The sequence below is a fragment of the Martes martes genome (genome assembly GCF_963455335.1).
Source record: "Martes martes genome assembly, chromosome: 7".
Classification (NCBI taxonomy): Eukaryota; Metazoa; Chordata; class Mammalia; order Carnivora; family Mustelidae; genus Martes; species Martes martes.
In genome coordinates this window covers 48977469-48995191 of record NC_137894.1, presented here as the reverse complement: position 1 = coordinate 48995191, position 17723 = coordinate 48977469, and the positions used below count along the sequence as shown (strand labels likewise).

The 17723-nt window shown below is 43.8% G+C and overlaps 1 protein-coding gene across 1 annotated transcript in view; it reads right to left on the bottom strand.

Moving 5' to 3' along the window:
* Nucleotides 1-8358, bottom strand: part of GLCE (glucuronic acid epimerase) — a 118251-nt gene extending 109893 nt beyond the window's left edge. The window contains exon 1 of the mRNA XM_080807576.1: nucleotides 8171-8358. The gene's annotated coding sequence lies outside the window, so the exon portion shown is untranslated. The remainder of the gene's footprint in view (nucleotides 1-8170) is intronic.
* Nucleotides 8359-17723: the final 9365 nt, after the last annotated feature.

Below are 17723 nucleotides of genomic sequence, written 5' to 3'. Positions count from 1 at the left end.
TATACTACAATGAAAAAAAGAACAAATTACTGTTAACATAAAATATGGATGAATCTTACAAACACAATGCTGAGCAGAGGAAACCAGGTTGATTCCATCCGTATGATGTTCAGCAAGAATAAAACTAATCTATTGTGATAAAAGCCTGAAGATTGGTTACTTTGGGAAAATTCTGACTAGGAGAGAACATGAGGAAGTGTTCTATATCTTGATCTGATTGGTAACTACATGTTTACACATGTAGAAATAGACTGAGCTGTTTATAATTTCTGCGCTTTACCATGTAGGATACTCTTGAAGTCCCATAAATTTTTTAGCAAATGGAAGAGAAAGTTCCTATTCCTCTATGCCAGTCAGGAAAACAGGAAGAAAGGAAAAAAGGAAGGAGAAAATGTTAAATCAAATAATTTTCAAATTCCTGCTTTAAAGTTCAGTTGTCTTATGCAACAAAAATTTGAGTACCTACTTTGTAACAGGTACTGTTCTGGGTGCTGGGTATATAGGACTAAATAAAATGGGTAAAAATCCCTGCCCTCATGGATCTTATAATAGGCATGGAAAGACAATATAGAGTACGTTGGATAGCCGAAAGAACAAAATAAAGAAACAAAAGAGGGAAGAGAAATAGGAAGAGTATGTGTAGAAGGGCTGCTAGGATTCTAAACAAGGGGGCCAGTAAAGGCCTCACAGAAGGGGTAATATTTTAATTAAGACTTGAAGGAAGTAAGGGAGGGAGACATGTATGTGTGGAAGAACATGTTCCAGGTCTCCTGAAGCAGAGAGAAGGCCACTGTGACCACAGGGAAGTGTGTAAAACAAAATAAAATAGCAAGGGTTTCAACGAGTTTAATTAAGAGTTTTACTCCAACTCCTTATTTAAAGATTAACTTAGGGGGGCGCCTGGGTGGCTCAGTGGGTTAGGGCCACTGCCTTCGGCTCGGGTCATGATCCCGGCGTCCTGGGATCGAGCCCCGCGTCGGGCTCTCTGCTCAGCGGGAAGCCTGCTTCCTCCCTTCTCTCTCTGCCTGCCTCTCTGCCTACTTGTGATCTGTCTGTCAAATAAATAAATAAAATCTTTAAAAAAAAAAAAAAAAAGATTAACTTAGGGGCACCTGGGTGGCTGGGTCTGTTAAACATAGACTCGTGATTTGGCTCAGGTCAAAATCTCAGTCATGAGACTGAGTCCTATGTCAGGCTCCAAGCCCAGCATGAAACCGGCTTAAAATTCTCTCTCTCCCCCTGCACCTCTCGCCCACCCTCTCATGCTCTCTATGTAAAAAAAAATTAACTTAAATCGGAATGCCTGGCTGGCTCAGTCATTAGAGCATTTGACTCTTGATCTCGGGGTTGTGAGTTCAAGCCTCATTCTGGGGGTACAGATTACTTAAAAATAAAAATCTTTAAAAAAAAAAGATTAATTAAAGTCCAATCTTTTCTATGCAGAAACTTCTGTAACCACTAGCTCAGTCCACCCTTATCTAATCTTCTGAGTTCCTACAGCTACACCACTACTGGCATCTTTACATACTACCTTGCAATTAAGTATGCACTGTCTCCCACTCCCAAATAAACCAAGCCTCTTCAGAATAGTGACTAGCTTTTATGCTTTTTTGTATCTCTCTTAGTTGGCTTATGGATAGCACTTAAGTGGTTACTAGTAAGGCTGATGTTGATAACCTCATCAGGCATAAGATAACTGTGGATAGATTTTTAAAAAGAAAAAGAGGAAGGGAAGAAACCAAGATGAGGGAACTATGTGAGTAAAGGCACTGAGGCATCTCCATGTGTCATGATCCAAAGTCTGGATTTTCTCTGAGCCATGCCCTTAAGACTCTGAGATCCTCAACATCACTTTTCTAAAAACCACTCCAGGTTTGTTTTTTTTTTTCCTTTCCCGTTACAAGGAGGGGACAGGACTAGGCACCTGGTATTCCTTTCAATGCTTTTGTAACACCAATGTGTATAACTAACTTAACAAAAAAAATCTTAACCAATTAGCTACATGACCTTGAGCAAGTCATTCAATGACTCTTGCATGCGTCAGTTCCCTCACATGCTAAAATGAAGAGTTGGATTAAATGATCTCTAACGTCCAAACAATCTCAAATTCTCTAGCTTTTTTTGAAAAAAACTGAATGAATAAACATCACAACCTAACTTCTTCAATTTGTAAAATGAATAAAATATCTATTAATAATTTTAATACACTGGGGGCACCTGGGTGGCTCAGTCTTCAAGCGTCTGCCTTCAGCTCAGGTCATGATCCCAGTATCCTGGGATCGAGCCCCGCATCGGGCTCCCTGCTCAGTGGGAAGCTTGCTTCTCCCTCTCCCACTCCACCTGCGTGTGTTCCCTCTCTCACTGTCTCTCTCTCTGTGTCAAATAAATAAAATCTTTAAAAAAATAATAATAATAATTTTAATAAACTGAATAAGGAGTCATATTCGAAAAGCAGTATAGAGTGTTTGGAAAAGCACAGAACCAGGAGTACAACAGATCTGAATCTAGTTATAGCCTGTCGCTTAGTAGATAATGACCCTGAGCAAGTTAATAAATCTTCAGCCAATAAACAATCTAAAGACACACAAACGTTGGCAACAATCAAGTCCCATACAAAAAGCAGCCAAGGTAAAAATATCTACCAATCACTGATATCCAAGATCTGAAATACTGAAATTAGTTTATAACTCTCCTATATTTTAGTTATAGGATTTAGTGATTGCCTCAAAATCTGCAAGTACAATGGAGCAACCCTTAACTCCTATAGTACAGGGAGTCTTACTTTTTAAAGACGAGGATAAGAACTACAGAGCTATTATCAGCTTGCGGTCGTAGGTGTAAGGGCAAAGTATCTTATTCTATTAAAGAAAGCCCAAAATTTTAGAAAAACAGGACAAGACTGAGATTTGGGCTTAACTCAGACATTATGAAGATATCAATCTTGGCACTGAGGGTTCAAACCTATAATGAGAGCCAACTGTGTAAAATAAGCAATCGAGGTTCAAAAAGTAGTAAGACAAACATAAACCTGGTTTTGAGTCCAGGAGGACACAGCGACAGACAAAAATAATTACAGCATACTAGCAAACATAAGAGAATAAAAGAACAAGTCAGAGAGAGTGAATAACCCAGTGGGATAAGGAAGAGGGAGGACCAGAGGATACAGAAGACTTAAAAAGCAGATAGTGCTTAAGCTGTATCTTGAAAAATCAGTAGACTTTGTCAGCAAGACAGGAGAAAGAAAGGCATTCTAAGCAGTGAGAAGAATATACGAGAAGGCTCTGAGTCAGGAAACTCTATGATCTTTTAGTGAATTAACTGGATTAGTACAGTTGGAGCTTCAGATTTATGATGGGGCAAGTCCAGGAGATGAGACAGATGATGAAGGGCCTTGTAGTGATAAAGAGTAAGAACTAAATACCGGGACACCTGGGTGGCTCAGTGGGTTAAGCCTCTGTCTTTGACTCAGGTCATGATCTCAGGGTCCTGGGATGGAGCCCTACATTGGGCTCTCTGCTCAGCAGGGAGCATGCTTCCCCTCCTCTCTCTGCCTGCCTCTCTGCCTACTTGTGATCTCTGTCAAATAAATAATTATTTATATGAAGAACACCTAAAAATAAATTATTATATAAAATAATTTATTTTTTATTTATAGTTTTTATAAATATTTATAAAATATTTCTTTTTTATAAATTTTATAAAATATTATTTTATAAATAAAATTTTTTTATTCAGTTTAAAAAAACTAAATATGTACTGTAGGTAAACAAGAAGTATGGATTTTAAGAAAGAAGCTTTGAATAGATTTGCATTTTAGAAAAGTCACGGGGCGCCTGGGTGGCTCAGTGGGTTAAAGCCTCTGCCTTCAGCTCAGGTCATGATCCCAGGGTCCTGGGATCGAGCCCCACATCTGGCTCTCTGCTCAGCGAGGAGCCTGCTTCCTCCTCTCTCTCTGCCTGCTTCTCTGCCTACTTGTGATCTCTGTCTGTCAAATAAATAAATAAAATCTTTGAAAAAAAAAAAAAAGAAAAGTCACCTTGGCAGGAGTGTAAAGGATAGATTAAAGGGGGTCAACCACTACAAACCTCATTCTACAATTCCAAGTTAAATAAGGACATTACATCATCACATAAATACTCAAACAGAAATCAGAAATAAAAATAATAATGCTTTAACAAATAAAGCTAAATTATCAAAAGAAAATCATTTACCTTCATGATTGTATATTCTGGAATTAAATATTTCCTATGTATCTTAAAAAGGAAGAGGTTTCTAAAATTACGTATCATAAATGAAAATTACATGGAACTAGTTGTATCCTGAGAACCAGTTACTCTTCGGACATCTATCCCTTTTTGTAGACTTAACACTGCTGACATGCAACATCAAAATCAATGCGATAGCATCCTTGGAATTGGAGCTTACACTGATTCCTAACAGGGACTTCTCTTTAATTTTGTAAATTTGGAAACCGAGGCCCTAAGAGTCTAAGAAATTACCCAGGTTATATGTTAGTAGGACAGTGAAGACTGGGATCCATGCCTTATGATTTCCTTTCTAGAAATTGCTTTAGTACATCATGTTTCTAATTCTAGAATTTTGAATGACAATCCAAGAGCCATTCTGGTAGTACCATTTTCATTATAACAATAATGAAATATAAATACTAATACTAAATTATAATAATAATGAACCATAAAATTATTATGTTTCATATGTCTCAGAAGAAAAACAAATCTAGTAGATGTATCCATATATTTGACAAAAAGAAATCTCTTCCTGAAGTCTGTGCACCAATAAGAACACCTCTACCCCAGGGGCGCCTAGGTGGCTCAGTAGGTTAAGCCTCTGCCTTCCGCTCAGGTCATAATCCCAGAGTCCTGGGATCGAGCCCCACATCGGGCTCTCTGCTCGGCAGGTAGCCTGCTTCCTCCTCTCTCTCTGCCTACTTGTGATCTCTGTCTGTCAAATAAATAAACAAAATTAAAAAAAAAAAAAAAAAAGATTCTCTCTCCCTCTCCCTGTCTCTCCACTGGCACATGACTGTGCTCTCTCTTAAAAAAAAAAAAAAAAAAAAAAAAAAGAACACCTCTACCCCAACACAGAGACACAAGGTATTTCTGTCTAAGGAGTTGAAAAACTTCCCTTCTCAAACTTGGAAATAATTTGAAAAAAGAAAGGCCTTGAATTAATTTATCTTTATATACTTAAATATCCAACATCTTTAACATGTTTTAACATTTTACTTAGGTCTCAGTATTCTTATTCTGTTGTGCTCCTCACCCCCTATAATTATCAGATTCTTGAAATACACTTTTTCCTTCACTAGTACACACAGTGAACTAGCAACACTCACAAAATGCCTTATAAATACTATACATTTCACAGGTTTGCATAGTTACCAAAATGTTTTAATTTTTAGACTTCTCTAATTTGCACTTATGTCCATTCACTGAAATAGGTTCAAATATTAAAGCCTAAAATTAATAGCTCTCTTCCACGCCTCTATAACCCTCTTTTTTTTTTTTAAGATTTTATTTATTTGACAGACAAAGATCGCAAGTAGGCAGAGAAGCAGGCAGAGAGAGAGGAGGAACCAGGCTCCCCGCTGAGCAGAGAGCCCGATGAGGGGCTCCATCCCAGGACCCTAGGATCCTGACCTGAGCCGAAGGCAGAGGCTTTAACCCACTGAGCCACCCAGGCACCCCTCTATAACCCTCTCTTAAAGAATCCCCCAAATATTTGTAAGTTTGATGTGTATGTATCCTTACAGACTTTTTAATGCTTATGTAACAAAAGGTGCTAACCCTCAAAGAGTCAACATATAATTAACATCCAAACTGTACTGATCATAATTCAGTCTTTAATAATTCAGAATGCAGATCATTACCTTATTTGGTTTCTTGTTATCACAACAGGCATCGATTATATTATTATTCAAGGGTTATTTCAAAAAAAGTGAGCTGAACCCCAAGTACCTGTTTCTTCATTATCAGCATGTCAATTATTTTATATATTCATTTTATTTGTTTTCTCTCAATATAGGTTATATGTGAGCTGGAATCACTGTACCTCCAGTGCTATGATACCTACTAATCAAATATATGTTGACTGATCAGTATGTTTACTTAGAAATCATGAAAGCTGCTTTAAAAAGTTACTGAAATTTGCTTAATTATTCATCTTTCAAAAATAATGAGGAAAACAAAGGTCTGTTTCAGGTTTTCTGGCTGTAGTTCCAACCTAATATCTGCTCAACTGATCAATTCTGATAGCTATAAAAGACAATCTGGCAAAGATGAAAACAAAACAAAAAGCTTAAGCTCCTCAATGGGTTAAATATTGCTATGTGGGATCCCCCCCCTTTTTTTTAAATGACTGCAATACTCAAGGATTAAGTACATTATTCCTAATCTTTTTGATTCTAAGATAAAAAGAAATCTCAATTTCAAAAAACTGTTACTAAGAAAAAGACTAAGGCAGGCAAAATTCTTTGCTTTGGCATAGTCAAATTTGTCTGTTTACCCAAAATGACAGAATTACTGTTAATATGGGCTCCACAGCCTGCCACATCAGACTTCATTTACAGGCCTCCGTGATGAAGTTGTTATCTAACCTGAAGAATTGTCAAGCAAATGCAGACTTCCCAAGCCATACATTTATTTTTTTAAACCATATACACATACACACAGGTCATTTTAATTGAATTTCACCAGAGTCTGGGCTAGTTACCAAGAACTCTGCATTAGAGACAAGATTAACTCAACCTTAACAATAAAACTGTTTTGCAGGATTCTCTAAAAGAGCTGTTAGCCATCCTTACAGGTCTCAACTGAGGATTCTGCAGAGTTTTAGCTTTGGGACTTCATACTCCAATACATTATTTGGAGACTAAACTTCAAGTTACCCCTCTCCACGAACGTTTTTCAAAGGACAGAGGGAAGCCAGAACACACCTCCCATTCCTATTTGACTGCCTACCACTCAGGCAAGACTTCAGGACAGATCTAATAATGCAGGATCAGCATAAGCAGACTATCTAGGAAAGAGAAGCCAAAACCACACAGCCTTCCTTATCTTCAGCGGCTGGCACGCTCAACCTTAGGAGACTCGCCCTCTAGAGAACCTAAGGTGCGGCCACTCTCGTTCCCAGAGCAGCGAGACCAGCACGCCCCCACAGGGAGCCCGGGGCAGGGAAAAGAAAACTGCAGAACAAACCCACGATTTCTCCAACTAAGAAACAACGCGGATCAGTCCTCCCACTGAGCACCTAATCAATCTCACGGAGAAAGAGACCTGTTCCAGGATGCCAACCAGCCACAGACTGTCCACTGGGCTGGCTCCGGATGCCCCTAGAGCCCCCCTCCTACCCCGAGCCGACCCAGTAGTGCCTGCTGAGCCGCGCCCTCCATTCGAGATCTCCCGGAGACCCGCTAACTCGCCCTGTCACCCCTTTAAAGACCGGAGACCATGTCAAGTTACCGCCCCCCTCTGGGCAAAGCAGAAACCCCAGGAGAGACGCCGGTCTCCGCCGAACACCCCTCCGCCCCCAGCAGCCCACCAAGGCGGCCCGGCCCCTGCAGGACGCAGACACATCGCCCTCTCGCCCCGAGACCCGGATAAACAAAACCCCCTCCCCGGAACCCTAATACGCTGCTTTGTCACCCACGGACGCGAAACGCTCCCGCTCAAAGGACCCCCAAGACCCCAATGATCTGCCCCTTCAGAGACTTAGGACCTGCTAAACTGAATTCTCTGCCTCCAAAGAGCCTGCGACCGCGGTATGAGGACCCCTTGTTGTGGAACCCCGCTACGACACCTCGAGGAACCCCAGGACCCTGGCAAATCTCCCTTGACCCCGAAGTGGGACCCTGTGCGCCACCACCCACCCCCCACGCCAAGCTGGAAGAGCCTCAAAAAGCCCCCCCATAAACAGCCCCCTCGCCTCAGGAGCCCCGGGACCCGCCACACCACCCTTGGGCGCCCGCACTCGGGTCCCACCTCGCCGCTTCGTGCCCCCCGCACTCGCGAGCCCCGCTAAGCCTTGCGCCCACCCGGTAGCGCCGAACAGCCCGCGGAGCCGCCCCCGTCGGGAGCCAGCCCACCCCGGCTGCTCCGAGTCCCCGCTCCCCGACCGCTCCACAGCCGAGACGCGCTCCGGGCTTCCTTACCTGGGAGCGCCGGAGGGCGAGCGGACCGAGGAGCCCTGAGGAAAAGAAGGCGGCGGCAGGGAAGGGGCGGCCCAGGCCTGCGACTGCCGCAGCTCCAACCTCTCCGCGAGGAAGCGCTTGTGTGAAGAGAACCCTCCCGCTTCGCGCGCAGCCGGGAGACCAAGCTACAGCCGTGCCCGCCGCTCTTCCCGCGAGATCCCAGCCACGGCGAGGGGCGGCCGCGGCGGCTCGAATGACAGCCCGCAGAGCCTGTCGCCGGCGGCGCAGGAGGCGGGACTCGGAGCCCATTGCGACCAGTTGCACAATAGAAAAGGGATTCGTCCCGCCCACCGCTTCTCCCCTCCCCCGCCCCTCCCAATTAACTAGGGGCAAAAGGAGCAGTGACCTTAAATAGAGGCGGTGGCGGATCGCGGCAAGGTATCTGGGTTGGCGAGGCAGGGTTTGTGTCTGTTTGGTCCTGCTCAGCCTCCGTAGACACACCTGGTTCAGGGAAGAAACGGGTCTTCACACTGGTGTAGGCTGAGGCGCCGTTACCCTTGGTTACACGCGGCCCGAAGTGCACAGAAGATTCGCACCTTCCTGGCTGAAGGCGCACTCTCCTGGGGTTACCCGGGTGTAAACCTTCCCCCCATCTCGCCTCTCTTCCCCCTCCGCCTCAAACAGGGCGCCATTGTTGAGATGCCCGTGTTTTCCAAACCCCAAGTCGGGACATCTGGTCTGACAAAGGACTCTTCTGATTCGTGCATTTATTTCTACTTCAAGCCTTCTAGGAGAGTAAAAAGTAAATCTCACTTGAGTCCCAGTATAACAAATTACAAAATTGCATGAAAAGCCGCATCACTGTAGACCCCAGTGTCTGGTACATGCAGGGCACTGAACAAATGTGAAAGAAATGAATAAAGAATGTGATATTTGAATATTTGAAATCTGGACGCACCCTAGAAAATTCGGGCTTCCTTAGACTTTTCTCTACAATGACAGCCAATCTCTTCATCACTAAGTCCAATCACTCCATTATTATGCCTATCCTGTAGCCTTCATTCGTCTTCCCTCCCTCCCCTTACCCACAGGAAGAATCGAGCTTTCTCCTCATCAAGGTTAACCCCTACACCTGTGCACTGGATCTCAGCCATTCCCAGATTTTGTTGAATCATCTATCCTTTCTTTCCCCATTATCAATTTTCCTTCTAATCTGGCTCTTTTCTCCTACAAATACAGTATCCTCCAACCTTTGAACAGAACAAAACCAACCCTACTTCTTCCACCCTGTTAAAGCTACTCTATCTTTTCGAAGAATCACATTTTCTTGAGAGACATTAAAGTATATTTGCTGTCTCCACTTTCTCATCTCTTATTTTTCCCACTACAATGTTGGTTTCACCCACACATTCTTCTCTCAATGGTCACAAAAGACTTCTTTTCTAATGGCAAATATTCTATTTTTGGGCATCTTTCCCAAGGAGTTCTCTGCAGCTTTTAACAATGCTGGCTATCTCCTCCTTGGGTGCCTGCCTAACTACAGTCTTCTCATTCCCTAGCTACCCCTCTGACTTTGGGAGATGGGGGGGGGGGGGTGCGGGAGAGGGGGGTGGTCCCCTTTTTTGGTCCGAAAATGATTATGTATTGATGTTTCCTTAATCTTATAGCCATACCTTATCCATTATAAGAAAAAATGACCACGCGTAGTTGCGCACTTTGAATGCCAGTAAGTGGCTCAGACAAGAGCTGTTAGAAGAGGCCAGTGGAATGTGACACGTGACTATGAGGCTGGGTCTTAAAACAGTAGTGTGGCCCATACAAATGCAGGACAGAAATGGAGGCCTTTTAGAGAAAAATAGTGTGAAGCGAGCAGAGAGGAAAGAACGTGAGCCGAGCCTGGCTATGGGTCAACCAGTTTGGTTGATGGAAGATTCCTGCAGAACAGCAGTGGGAGGTAAGATTAGAGAGGAATCAATATTAAAAGGCCTTCCAAACCAAGCCAAGCTGATTCAACTTGGTTCTGTATTAAATGGTATTAAATGGGGAGCCAGAACCAATCCTGACATTTGTAGGGTCCACAGAAAGGCTACGTGTAGAAGCCCGCAGTCAAATGCATAAATATGTAAAGTTTATAAAAGAAACTAACAAACTGTGAAATTTAATGTGTGTGTGTGTGTGTGTGTGTGTGTGTATCCTTTCGCGTTGAAAATATACTTTCAATACAGTTTGGAAGACCAAACTCAGGTTTCGTCTTAGGTTTGAACTTAGAATTCTAGGACTTCTCAGAGTTCCTTGCTAGAACAGGGAGAACTGGTTTCCACACAGGGAAGGCTCACCCACTTCACTTCCCACAGCCAGTTAAGGCCCACACCCCGTAGGCACTCTAGCCCACATGTCCACTTTTCCCTCTATAAAACTGTCATTTCTTGGCCACTCCGCAGGTCCAGGAGTGCATATCAGAAGATCTAGAGGAGAAGCCCACACAGGCCCTGGAAGTGGGCTCATGGCCATTCGGACAGGGAATTCTGGCTTCTGGGCACCTGGAGCAAGGTCAGAAGAGGTGAAATTGGCTCCAGATGGACACACTCCTTTGGCTTGATGGCCTCCTGCTCAGTATGTTGGAATGCAGCTGGAGAAGGGCCAGAACAGAGCCCCTTAAAGCAGGCCTCTCCCACCTGTGCCTAAAGGTGATCCCAGCAGAACCACTGAATGTCTTTAGGAGGCTAATGACATATATAGTATATCTATATCTTGAAGTATAAATCTGTGTGCTTTCTATGTTTCCTACCTCTTCTCTTGCACTGGTATCTTAATGGCAGGAATATTCTGGAAAGAAAACTCTTCTTGACTCTGTCGCTATGTGGCATCTTCCCTCTAATGCACAGTTTCATAACTTATAATACCACTTTATGATTCCCTCATCAATCAGTGTATCAGAAACCAAGGTTTGTCTAAATATGAGGAAAGAGACTATTATCCTGGACTCCAGCTTGGAACACTTACATTCAACTTCTACATTAAAAAGCTTTGGAAGTAGAAGCCCTTGAATAAGAACCCTATGTGAAGGGTTCACAGGTAGGATGAGTACTGAAAAGGCACTAAAGTCACTGGAGACAGGAGTACCCTTCTTGCCATCTGTCTCTGTGGCATGACGCTTCACTCTATGGCCTGACAGTCCTGCTCTGTCTCCCAACCTCTCCATCTGGTCCTAAGTGCTCCCTTCCTTATGTACACTCAAGAGCTGCCAAGGAGCCAGAACTGCCATGGTCTCTGTTTTTGAGATCTAAGCAGAGAATTCTGCCCATGAATGCTCACATCTCTTGGTGGTCCTGTGGTCCTATGGCAGTCCTGATTTCAGCAGAGTGTTGGCACTTGCTTGATCATAGGACTGGAGTCTGCTCATAGCTTCACTCTTACCATCTGTGGCTGGTCTTTGCCAACCAGCAGCAGAGCAGAACCGGAGAGCTTCTTACCCAGCTCTTGCCATCTGCCGCCTGTATCTGACCTATCCGTCCAGGTGAGTGCAACCAAACACTCCTTTCCCCATCCCAAATCCATCCTTACTGGTGCCCCACTCTCTGAGCGTGCCCTGGGAAAAGCTACCTCTTGACCATTACATATTCATGAGGGGCATAGAAATCTGGCTCTCTCAGACCCAACCTCCATTCCACCCCTGTGCAGTTTTTGGGGAAACACCTATCTGATTAGGTTGGAAGGCTGCAATTCTGTATAAATTACCCCAAGAATGAAGGGGGCAGTACTCATCTGTCTATTTGCGGACCATGTACTAAATCTCTGAGTTTGGTTTGTTTTTTGCAGATACCCAGTCACAAAGGCAGAAAATCAAGAAAGTTGTAGTGGAAGATCAAAAAAGTATGTCTATAAATTCTTTGATACACTATCTCTTCATTCCTTCATTCCCCTCCCCCTGAGTGTGGGCTAGACCTACTGATTCGCTTCTAACAGAGACAATTGCAGAAGTGACCATGGATGGCTCCTGAGACTAGGTTGTGAGGGCCATTGCATTTCTTCTGAGGTCTTTCTCTTTAATCACTCACTCTGGAGGAAGCCAGCTGCTATGCCATAAGGACATTCAACCAGAGGCCCACATGGCAAGAAACCTAGGCCTCCAGCCAAAGCTACGTGAGTGAGCCATTTTGGAAACCCTAGTCCCAGTTCAGCCTTCAGATGCCTAAAACCCCAGCCAACACCTTGACATAACCTCATGAGAGGCCTCAGCCAGAACCACCTAGCTAAGCTTCTCCCATATTCCATACAGAAACGGTGGGAGATAAGGCACATCTCTTGTTTTAAGCCGGTTCACTTTTCACATCATTTGTTATGGAGCAATAGATAGCTAATACAAGAGTTGTTAGAGTAGTTTGGTCTTCTACTCCCAGACAAAAATCTAAAAACTCACATCCTGCCAACCATTGGGCACTAACGTCCCCTAACGGTCAAGGAACGCTGAGTTTGTAGCCATACTTGCTACATCTACAGTTCAAGAGGTGCTGCTCCAAAAGAAAGTGGAAGAAACCATTTCTTGGTGGGAACAAAGATTCCAGTGCCTTCAGACTATTTAGAGCATCACAGCAGTTAGAGGTAGCAACAACTGTGTGCCATTTGGAGGCAGTTAATAGTAGGTCTTGAACAGTTGGGAAACTTTGCACTCAAAAAAGCCTTCAGTGCTTCATACATACTACAGTCATCCAATCTTATGGAAAAGTATATGTTTCCATGAAAACAGAGAGAAAAAAAAAATCCTCAAACATCCTCTTACCCATCCATATTAACTACATATGAAAAGTTGAACATTCCATCGATAGGGGCCCTGTCAAAATTAAATTGACATCCTGACACCACTAAGTGCCCATATGAGAGCAGAGTGTGTTTGACAGCAAGAAGATTGAAATTCCTTCTGAATAAAAACCTGTGTTTCTGAAGTCTTAACATTGTGAATTAAGATTCAGTGGGAGAGCAATTTCCCTATTAAATAAAAAAATGCGGAAAAGCCCTTGAAAAAGGAGACCAGTTAGCCAAATTACCTACACTGCCTGTCTAAATTCATTTTACATATGTAAGAACTATATAGATGGGCCATACAGACGAAGAAGCAAGTAATTTACAAGTTGACTGAGAGAGAACTTACAGCCAAGAAGATCTATTTGAGGTTCATTTGCATCTCCATGATTCAAATGACTGTAACACAGATGTGGTGAGCTTCCATTTCCTTTAGCAGGAGGGCAAAAATGAAGTCTTTACGTAAGATCCTAGAAAGACTGAATTCTAGACCCTTCTTTCAACCCCTCACCATCAAATTTTAAAACTCAGCCAATACTTATTGAACAGCTACTGAGTGCAAGGCAATGTAAAGATGCAAAGTATAAGCCACAGTTCCTGGCATTAAAAAGAAAAAGTCATATGGACTAGATGAGAATCAGAAATATACAGCGTCTTGCATGTAGTGAGTTCCAAATCACTGGCAGATAAATTGATTAAAAAGTATCCTAGTGTAAGGGCCTATTTTATATTTTTATATTTTAGCAAGAGGCTTTCATTGAGGTTAAACAAAAACCTTGTTGTTTAACCCTTAAACTGTCCCTGCTCCCCTTCCCCCAGGGGATTCACTTTAAAACAAGTCCCGGAAACCAGCTCCAGGTAACAAAGCCCAGATACAAGGGTGGGTCAGGCCAGGTAGAGACATGATCAGTGGGGGATTGCGTACTGTCTCCCTAGCTACCAAGGAGTAAAGGCAGGCCCCTGCTCTTTGGGAACCTTTTTGGCACCAATCCTAATCAAGGTATAATAGGCTGGTTCAAATGTCTACTAGGGTAGATTGTAATTCAACTGGTCACCTAGCATCACTATGGAGTTTTCTGTGTGTGTTACAATCTCATTGGTCACCTGTGTGTGGCCAGGCCCAACTGCATGGCCTTTGCCCTTAAAAGCTAGACTGTGAAACAAAGAAGGGTCGCCCTCTCTTGTAAGAGGTGTGGCCCCGAACGTTCGGTTAGATTCTTGATGCTTGGCGCGAAATAAAGCTTTGCTTGACCTTCACTTTGTATCAGTCTCGCTCCTTTACTCACAGACCCCTTATTGGGGCATAACACTAGGTAGGGGCACCTGGGTGGCTCAGTGGGTTAAGCCTCTGTCTTCGGCTCAGGTCATGATCTCAGGGTCCGGCGATCAAGCCCCACATCGAGCCCCACATTAGGCTCCCTGCTCAGTGGGGAGCCTGCTTCCCCCACTCTCTGTCTGCCTCTCTGCCTACTTCTGATCTCTCTGTCAAATAAATAAATAAAACCTTAAAAAAAAAAAAGTATCCTTGGGGTGCCTGGGTGGCTCAGTGGGTTAAGGCCTCTGCCTTTGGCTCAGGTCATGATCCCAGGGTCCTGGGATGAGCCCCGCATTGAGCTCTCTGCTCAGCGGGGAGCCTGCTTCCCCCTCTCTCTCTGCCTGCCTCTCTGCCTACTTGTGATCTCTGCCTGTCAAATAAATAAATAAAATTTTTAAAAAAAAGTATCTTAGGCAGCCACTCTTGGTGACCCAGCCAAGGGCAAGGACCTCACCCCTTCCTTCCTTCTAACAAAACCCTGCTTTTGTTCAGCGATGTGCTCAGTCCCAGGAACAAACCTCTCATCCAAACTAATCCAATCTCAGCTATTCTGTTCCTCTCTGCCAGATATTCATTTTCCCTGCCTCCTTGCCAAGTGATCCAAATATCTTGGATGGCCTCTAAGGAAGCTTTCCTTTCCCTGGAAAAGTCCTCTCTCCACCTGCTCCCTTTTCCCTCCCTGCTTGGAATTCTGGCATTATGCTGTGGTGTCTGGGATTGTGGCAGCCATCTAGTGACCTGGGGAAACAAATACATGAGTAGGGAAGACAAGAAGAGCAACAGAAATTTGGATCCAGGAGAGACCTCTCGTATTTGGAAGGATAGAATGGATTTAGGCTGTCTTTTGCCTGCCCAGCACTGATTCCTCCTTCTTCTGGTAACGGTATCTCAATTTTCCTTTGGGGAGCCACCCGGTTGTTACTCTCCGTGCATGAAGGTCTGTGAGGCTGACCCCACCCATGGGTCCCAGGAATGGACCCATGACCCAGATCTGGTTAATCATAAACATAGAATCATAAACATAGCAGTAGGTTTAGGATGGGCTTGTGACCCTCCCTTCTCTGGGACTTCAGTGAGAACTTTTAAGAAAGGTAAATTTGTCTTCTCTGAGGTTGTCAAGCTGGTAGGATGTAAGCCCTGAGTATCTGGGGCTACCACATGGACCTTAATGTCACCTGTTCTAACAGAGTGAAATTGGTAGATTAGAACAATCCTCAGAGAGGCGCCTGGGGGCTCAGTCACTTAAGCATCCAACTCTTGGTCTCAGTTTAGGTCTTGATCTCAGGGTTGTGAGTTCAGGCCCTACACTGGGCTCTACACTGAGCATGGAGCCTGCTTGGGGAAAAAAAAAAAAGAGAAAAAAAAAGAAGAATCATCAGCAGAATCGGAAGAGACAAAGATTACTAATGATGTTTTACCTAAAGCCTATCATGGACTTGTGGATGACATGAACTAATAATATTTTTTTTACTTAAGCCAGTTTGGGGTCTGCCTCACTATTTGCAACTGAAAGAGTCCTAATACAGGTGACTAGGACCACAATACAGAGAAAGTGGGATATGAGCTGTACTCTCAGGATGGATAGAAGTTTGATAACAGAATAAGAGGGAGAGCTTCTGGACAGAGCACATACTATCAACAAAAGCTTAGAGTCAGTGAGTGAAAATGTTTGGTGGAACAAACAATTCGCTTTACAAAGTAAGCGAACACAGAAATGTAGGTCAGAGTCAGATTACAGACAGGCTTCAAGGCCAGGCTGAGTCTGAGCTTTCTTCTGTAGCCAACTCCACATGAGAGGCTTTTAGCAGCAGAGTGATCTGGTCAAACCGGTGTTTGGGGAAGATTAATCCAGAAGGATCTCACAGGTTGGACCCCAGTGGACAAAGCCCAGGTATGAGACAGTGAGAGCAGAATCCAAGTACAGAGTCTGCCTGAGATGAGATGACCTCAACAGTAAGTGACCACCCAGCAGAGCAGAACTAATCAGTTTTTTGGTTTTTTTAAATTAGTAAATAGTAAGGGAACTCTGGATGAATGTTTACTTAGATAAAGAGTACTTATGTTTGGTCACACATACATTCCACAGATATTTACTATGAGCCCAGCACTCTGCCTGATGCTTAGTGCAGAATAATAGATAAGCCAGATGTGAAGACCAGTCAATGAGGTAGGCTTCCGTGAAACAACTAAAGATGATCGTGATAGGTGCTAGACAGTTACTGGGTGTTATGAAATCATGTATCAGGGAACCTAATCCCAGTCTCATTTGGTTCCTAGAAGTCACAGAAGGCTTCCTGGAAGAAGCAATATTTAAAATGACACCTGCTCCAGGAGGAGGAGTTAGCATGGAGGAAGGGGTTGACAAGTAGAACACTTATTTCTATCAAACATCTGAACAAATTCCAATGTGGCTTTCCTGCAAGGTGTAAATAAAGAGTTAAGTAGGAGGCTATACCATGCAGGGTCTTATGTGCTGTGGAAAGGATTTGGAGCTTTATCTGAAGAGCAATGTTAGCATGTTTTTCTGAGATCAGTCAATTCTGGTCTCTGATTTGATCACAAAAAGGAGTCAAGGAAAGGGCCAACTTCATGCATATTCTAAGTGGGTGGTCACCAGATGGTGGGACTCTAAGGTTTTGTGAAGGTCCTCTATTTTGCAAATATCTCCCCTGTTTGCAAATTGATGTTGAAAATTTCATGAACAGGGAACCATTTGCTACAACAATGAAAGATCAAATGTCAAAGGCTAATTCCTCCAGGAGGAAAAACACAGCCACTAAGGTACACACAGCTGATAGATGAACTTCCCCCAGAGTAGGTTTTGAGGTCAAAGAGAGGTAGAGGACAGGAGGAAGGAAAGCGGGAAGCAGAAAAGTCACAGAGAGGGGAGAGAGATACACAAAGAAACACTGGAGGGACCAGAGACAGACTGCCTAGTACACAGTATATGCTTAACACATGTTTGTAGGAAGAAATGAAAGAAAGGAAGAAAGAAGTATCACAATTCTATCAAGGCAAGCAGGCAAGCAGGCAAGCAGATTGGCCACACATTTCAGGCACTGGGAAGACCAGGGACAAGGAAAGGAGACAAGAGAGCACAGATCCATTCTCCGAAAGTCCAGAGCAAGCATGAAGCATGACTCATGATCCAGCTGGTTCCTGGGACCACAAGCTTAGACTATGGCTTTCCCTTCCAATGAGGAGGACATCCAATTTTTCCCCAGGAAGCCCGGGAGACTGGGGAATGGGCAGGGACAGAGCCTCGTGAGAGAAGCAAGCAAATAACCTTGCCAGACACCACATTTACACACCTGCCAGGTGGAGGCCCGGCATCTGCATTGTGATGACCCGACGTCTCTGAGGGCTCCCTTGCAAAAGCCATGGCCCTTTTTCTGACATTTCTTTAGTAGCACCTTTTCATTCGTAACCCCTGGAGGTTTTGTTTAAGTATTTGATATT